This window comes from Egretta garzetta, unplaced genomic scaffold (genome assembly GCF_000687185.1).
Source record: "Egretta garzetta isolate BGI_Z169 unplaced genomic scaffold, ASM68718v1 scaffold200, whole genome shotgun sequence".
Taxonomy (NCBI): domain Eukaryota; kingdom Metazoa; phylum Chordata; class Aves; order Pelecaniformes; family Ardeidae; genus Egretta; species Egretta garzetta.
Window position 1 is genome coordinate 681,752 of NW_009258379.1, and position 7,305 is coordinate 689,056.

The window sequence follows — 7,305 nt, forward strand, 5'->3', positions numbered from 1 at the left end:
TCTATGATCAAAAATACCTAATAGGTCATAGTAGCAGAAAGGAATTGTAAGGAACACATTTTGAACTATTCGTTATTTTAGTATACCATTTTCTGAAAAACCCTATGAAAAGGGCTACAATAGTCTCCTACTTACGGTTAGTATTTTGTACATGCGGTGGTTCAGAAAAGTCTAAACAAAATGACCAAATGTATCACTGTAGGCAGAAGAAAAATCAGCTGTCATAGAAAAATACTTGAATAAAAAATTGAAAAATGGGGTAGATCTGGGTAAAAAAAAATGGCAGGGTAAAAATATCAGAAAATAAGAGAAAGGAAAATAGCTAAGAAGTTCAGATTTGTTAACACATAGTGGTCACTATTTTAGTTTCTTCTACTTAACATCATTTTTCCATTGAGTGTAATGGTAGCTATCACACTGTAGTTGTATGCATAATAGGAACCTTGGAGTTCCTTCTGAAGATTACTTCTAATAGACTGTAGAAAATAAGCCAGGTACCGTTACTATACACCATGAGCTCTCTCGGTAGACGTTAAGAGAAGCAAAGATGATATGAATGTGCCAGTAACTGCGCGCTACTGAAAACGGCCGTAGCATTTACTGTGATTCAGTAACCCTGCTCTGAATCAACGCTTTGGAATTTTGAGGTGCTTTTACAAGCCTTTATGGCATATTTTCCAGAGATGAACAGGAATAGGTAAGAATTCCAACTTTGTGTTCATCTCCAATTAAATTGAATTCGCAATTAAACTGGTATCACAGTGAACTGAACCATCTGGACATAATGCAAACAAAGGGGTCTTAGACTTAACAGTGGCCTCTGAAAGAGGTGTGAATGAGTAGGCTGTTCCCAGTTTTAGATGGCTCATGATCCACACTCTTGCAAGAAGCTTAATTAGGAATGCTACCTAGTAAGTGTAATTACCATTTTTATTAGGCATTAGTTATTTTTTCTTGACCTTTATTTTTTCTATTAATTAGTTCAAATGTTTTAATATCAGTCTTTTTAATGTAATGATTTAAAAGAGTAACTTGTGTTTTCTTGCTCTACAAGCGTGTCAAAGGATCTTCCCAAAGGCAAAATAGGGATTTCTTAAAAGCTTTTAATTGTTTCACTCCTATTTCATAGAGAGAAAAGCTGTTTTCAGATGTAAATAATTTGACAAATAACCAGGGGTAAAATCAGACATGAAAATGAATAGATAATCCCAAGGGAGGGAACTCAGAACAGAGATTTGAACAGAAATTGTTCTACCACAGTTATATTCTTAGCGCTGTGTATTTTTCATTCTTCTTGTGGACATAACTAAGTCCATGTACATAAACTGAATCTCAAACACAGAAATGTATTGCATCCAGTTCATTATTTACTGACCTTGGGAAGATCCTAAACACCATCTCCAGCTGGTGAGGAATGCCTCTCTAATGAGACACGCTAACATCAAAGGTGATGCAGGGCTCCATGTGAAATGGAAGCTAATAACCTCTACTGAGCTGATAAATACAGGTTTCGTGCCAGCATTGCCCAAGCTACTGGGGTCAAGTGACTTCAAGACTGCAAAAACGTGGATGAAAGTAGGGAGGCACCAACAAGAGCCTGTGGCAAAGGATAGGATGGCAGTTACCACTAATGTGGTGCCCTGTGAGGCAAAGCAAACTTAATGTCATAATAAAATGAAACTGAGGCAAGTGGAATTTGAAGGGGTAAGCTGGTCTTTCACAGGTGCTACAAAACCTCTCAAAAGTTCAGTGGCAAGGGTGTTCTGTACTAGAAGAAAATGCTGGAGAAGAAAATCAGCTCAATGTTCCTATACGTTAGGGGTCCAAAATGGCATACTGCTGTTGATACGATTACAGTGTCTCACTTTTCTAGCCACCTATCTGCATATACACAGCTAGCTGTAATTGCTAACAATTAGCAGATGGGGCTGCACTTTGCTCCGTGTCAGAGGAAATGCGTAGCGTGCCCTATAATTCATCTTTCTGACCCAGTTCATAAGCACCACTCGTACTGGCAGGAAGTTGTTTGACAGAAGGCATGTCAGCAAGAGCTTTTGCTCAGTCTCACTCCACTGGCCACAAGAGAAGTTACTACCAAAGCTATTGTCCTAGATAACTGCTGTTCTTGCTGTACTGTTTAAGGCTTGCTTTTAGAAGAAAACCCCAACAATCTATTTTCTTTGTTTGCAGCAAATAACAAAGGGAAGTTCATAGACCGCATTAGTCGACAGTCTCATAGTTAGCAGATGAAAGTCAGAAACACAGATAAATGTTTTATTGGCTAAGCAGGAAAAGAAATTAATTTAAAGTAATACTAAGTTCAAATGAATTTTTTGGTAAGGCAGTTCTGATGTTCCCTTAGGAGTCCGAGCCTATGGAAATGTTTAGGAATACCTATTAAATTTAGAAGTCAAGATAGATGTTTTGGGGTTTTTTTGATCGCATCAGCTGACTTGCCACAGTCACATCCTTCCTGCCGGTCCAACTGATTGAAAAGGAATGAAAAGCGCCCCCCTCTTCAGATGAGTAGCAGTATTAAATACAATACACTCACCAGCTGTTTCACAGTTTAAGTACCAATGTAGTTCTTCAAGTAAATTAAGACTTGTCTAATGTGCAATTCAGTGATATAGTAGGAGTTGGAATCTACTGTTGCAGTTCTACCCCTGTCAATACAGTGCATTGACTTCTCTTGAGTTTAAGATGTATTTAAAAAAAAACATAGGTAAGTACTTAATTAGAAATTATAATCAAGTCATTGTTTATTTTTAATAAGAAATCGTTATTGGAAGTCGCCGCTAGATTTGTGTGAATCTGCTAGACTGTACTTTTAATTGTAATTAAATTGAAAATTATGGATTTGATATCCACATGGCTAAAAAGGCCTAAGACTGATGTGGATATGTAAGCTAGGCATGGCTGGAAATGATAAATACTTCTTCTTGCAATTAGTATTCTGCCTGACAGGAAAGTCTGATGCATTTGCATTGATGCTGATGCAGAGAACTGTTCTGGATCGCAGATATCCATACAGGATATTCCTTGTCTCCTGTCACTTATTTCTTCCTACTTGGTATAATTGGACACAAACTGTAAAATATCTGGGGTCTGTAAAAAAAAAAAAAAAAAAACAAAAAAAAAACCAAAAAAAAAAAAAACAACAAAAAAAATACCCCCCTTAAGGCCCCCTGCCCAGGAACTCCTTACATAAATCATTGAGACTGCCAAACAAACAAAAAAAAAAAACAAAAAACCCATCAAACAAAAAAACCCCCCTAAATGGACAAGAGCCACTTTCCCCAAGCCTCTACTGTTTTGTTCTTATTTTTCACTCAAATACTCTCATTCTGAGGTTACTTACAGTTCTTGCTCAGAAAGTTCCCTTAAAGCTGATGGGAAATTTTTGTCACATTAGAACAGACGCAGTAGCAGGGAAGAAATCTCCAAGAATTGTTGTGGAATTTCCACTTCATTATTTGTTCCCATACAGAGGTATTTCCCCTGCTTTCAACTTCTGTGGAACAAGAAGTAACAACTGGTCTGCTGTACCTGTGGCGTCTTTGGCAATTCCTAGCCAAAAGGACTCAACTCCTCAGTGCCTTTACTCTTCCCTTTTATTGCTCCATCTATTCCTACAACCTTGGTTTGATAGGGAAACAAGCTTCTCTGGGAGCAAACCCAGGACAAGGAAGGTGCCTGTCTCTTGTCATTAGCTTGCCGTTTGCACTAGCCACTGTCCGGTCCAGTCAGCCCATATTCAGAAAAGTCTAGTTTTGACTGCACTTGTATAGCCCTGCTGTGGATCCCAAGCATCCACACCTGGTTCCTGTTTTGTCCTCTTCTGAAGTTTTATCAGACCAGGCAAAGGCCTAGCAGCCCAGCGGTGCAGATCAGTCAGCAAAAACAGAGGCAAGAGGTTTCTCTGTCACCTCTTTCCTTTGCTTATGTAGGAGAGGAAGAGAAAACCACTGTCTCTTGCATCAGCCAAAGATGGGTAATTTGTTTATACTCTCCGCCCAAAACAGCTGCCTCCCTTGGCTCACTGTGGGCAGGGCTGACCAGAAATCTTTTGACAAACTCTTGACGAGGTAAATGGGGATGTACATGGGTACGCTTTCCTGCTGTCTGTAGACTTCAGCCATCGCTTTGTGTTCTAGTAGTTCTTTTTCAAGTGTTCCTTTGCAACAACAGGCACAGGAAATCATGAGGAAAAACAAGTTACAGTGAGATCATGAAGTAATTCTGTGATTTGCAAGTCTGGGATCTCGGCACAGTTTATAACTTCCGTGTAGAATCTTTGTGGTACCAAAGGAGATGCAATAGAAATGAGACGGGGATGCTTTACCCGCAGAAGAACAAATGCTACACTTCAAATAATGAGGTTAATCTCTAAATCTGTACATTCAGAAGCAGTAGGCCACATACCATACTAAATACTGACAGGTCTCTAGTTCTAGAGAATGGAGATGTGAAAGAACAAGACTGTTCTCAGTGCATTTTTTTCATATTGTAAAAAAGATAAATTTTTGTAGTTAAAACTACTAGAACTTAAATGCAGAAACACTATTATTACACTTTATTGTTTCAAGGTAAATGAATTGTTCAAACTGTCAGTTCTATTATAGCCAAAATAGGGTATTTTACTTTCCAAGAAGAAGATACACAATTTCAAGTTGAATCATACCATTTAGGAGAGCTGCACATACGCTAATAAAACCTGGAAGCTAGGAGCCTGATCTTTAGGAGGCATACAGCGCTGGGATTATGAGAGGAGGACCAAAGATGGGTTCTTAGCATCTTAGGTGGCCCGCTAGTTTGCTGACTGAGGGGGTGGTATCACGTACCAGTCTAAGCATACACCTCACCAGACAGCAGAGAATCCAGATGCTCCACCTTTGGGCAAAGGAGCAGTGGGAGGAGGATTTCGGTTAGCTCACGCTTCGAGACATAAGCAGTCACCTGCTAGCAGCCTTCCCTATTTCTGGGTCAGTTAACTCAGGTTGCCAACTTCCTCAGCTGGTACTGAATTGTAGTAACCACTGTTAAGTGTAGTCATAAACTTGCTTTTAGGAGGTAAAAAGTGCTAAAACAAGGCAGCCAAATATATCACAAGCTACAGATTACAGTGATGTTGCCTCACCACTTGAAGTAGAGCTGTGACTTGTAAGTATTTCCTAGGTCAATACTCCTGAAGACTCCTGACAGCCACGCTAAAAGTGGAAGCCTTCCATTTTCAGTTTGGGATCAGAAAAACAACTCGGAAGACAACACTTCTTCCTACCTTGTAATTAATTTCAAGGGACGTCTGTCAAAAAAGGGCTCGGCAATCAAAGGTAGACAGCTTCCTGTCCCATGGCAGGTCGTCTCACCTCCCTTACATGGCTGCATTTTAAATACCTGGTTTGCATCGCTCTGCAGCCGAGCACAAGTGAGCAAGCTGGTCCAGGAGAGCCACAACTGGTCAAGCCTGGCTACACTGGTAGGCACCAGTAATGTATAGGTATCCTGCTGGTGCCTACGTGATGGACTCTAAAGGCAACTGAACAATCTCTAGGTTGTCCAATTTCTTCTAGCTATTACATCCTAAATAGCTACCCTTCCAGCAATTTGTACTGATTGATGTCTGTGTATACCTGAAAATGAGGTACATTTTCTTATGCTTTGTTTGACAAAATGAAAGCTACAAAGACTATAGAGCTTCTTCACAGGTTTTGAGGGCTCTTAGTCTTAAAAAAAAAAAGCGCCCAAACTAAGTCATAAAACTGCTTCTGGATACCTTTTCTGAAATGTTAGTTTTCTCTTGTACTAATCTCCAGTTCTAATAGGGAATTGTAAATCTTCTGAGATAAACCAGCCTACAATGTATTTCATAAAGACATTATGCAGCATTTATCTAAAATATAACAGTATTTCTGCGGGAACAATTATTAACAGCAATGCTGAAAATGCATGTGAACAGGATGGTGTGGATGGAAGTAAAAACATCTAACGCTGTTTAATGAAATTTTTATCTCAATGTTATGAAATCTCAGTATAAAATATTTTTCAGGAACTCATGAGCCAGCTGGTGTTATTAACACACGACTACTACATGGGCTATCAACTTTCTGGTAGCCAGTCTCTCATTCCTAGAAACTGCTTTACGCCAAAGTCATTACTTCCTAATTAGAGCCCACAAGAAACAAACTGATGAGCCAGGGAAGTTCCATAGTATTGTAGGCACAATTGCATTTTATCTACTGTTGCCAGATGCAGGGAGCTTAGCGGTTGGTTAGTCAGGCTTTTACAAAAATGCTTTTGTAGTTGTCTTTAAGGGCTAGTAGTTTATTGGCAGTTATTTCGCCCATGGATCGCTGGATTCTTACTCAGATCCAAGAGTGCAGACTTTTCCCTTTCTCTTTCTCATTTCTTTTGTTTCACAGGATGAGTTCACTCTAAAGATCTGGTTTGGGAGGGGAAAGACTGATTTTTGCTGAAAATGTGTAATTGTGAGAATCAAAACAAAGTCATTTAACTATGCAACTTTGTTTAAAAAAAAAAAAAATCCCTGGAATACAATTTACATACTAATACTTCAAGGTCCGTAATTTATTTGTCTAATCTCTTACTTAGACATTCTCTTCAGTTTCACATATGGGGAAAAGGTCACGACTGGAATTTTTTTGTAATCTTGGACCATTAGGACAAATACTATATCCAGTATTCGGATTAATGAAACTAATCTGTTTAGCTGTTACTGTGATGTTTTACAAAAGGACTTAATTTCAGGTTACTTTTACTGCACTGTTTTGTAGGGTTTTTTTTTTACTATGTGTGCGAAAGTAGAGGTATTTGGAAAAAATGCAATTTAATTCATACTACATGGAAGAAAAGCTGGATTAAGTTTGAGATTTTGTGAAATGCTTTGTCTATAAACTACATAATCTATTAAACAGATACGGTCCCGTATGTCAATGCAGTATTTGAGATTTGAAGCACAAGTGGCAAGAGATAGCTTCAGGACAATAGCTTAGGCAAGCAAATTGCTTGGCATCATTTGCTTTTCTGTAACCAGGTCGCCCCCCTCCCCGCGCTCCTCTTCCCCCGCTCAATCTCTCCAGAAAGCTGGATTTTGTGTTAACGTGGGTGTGTCTGGATTTCACCTCTTTAGGAAAAAACCTCTCCGCCTTCCTCCTTCCCCGTGAGGCAGGAGTGTGTGGTCGGGGTGCGGAACGCGCGATTAATCCCCCATTTTTCTCCTCAAGGGCGTTAGCGACTCCCTCCTTCCCCCCACCCGCCCCCTCCCCCTTCTTCCCCCATGACGAG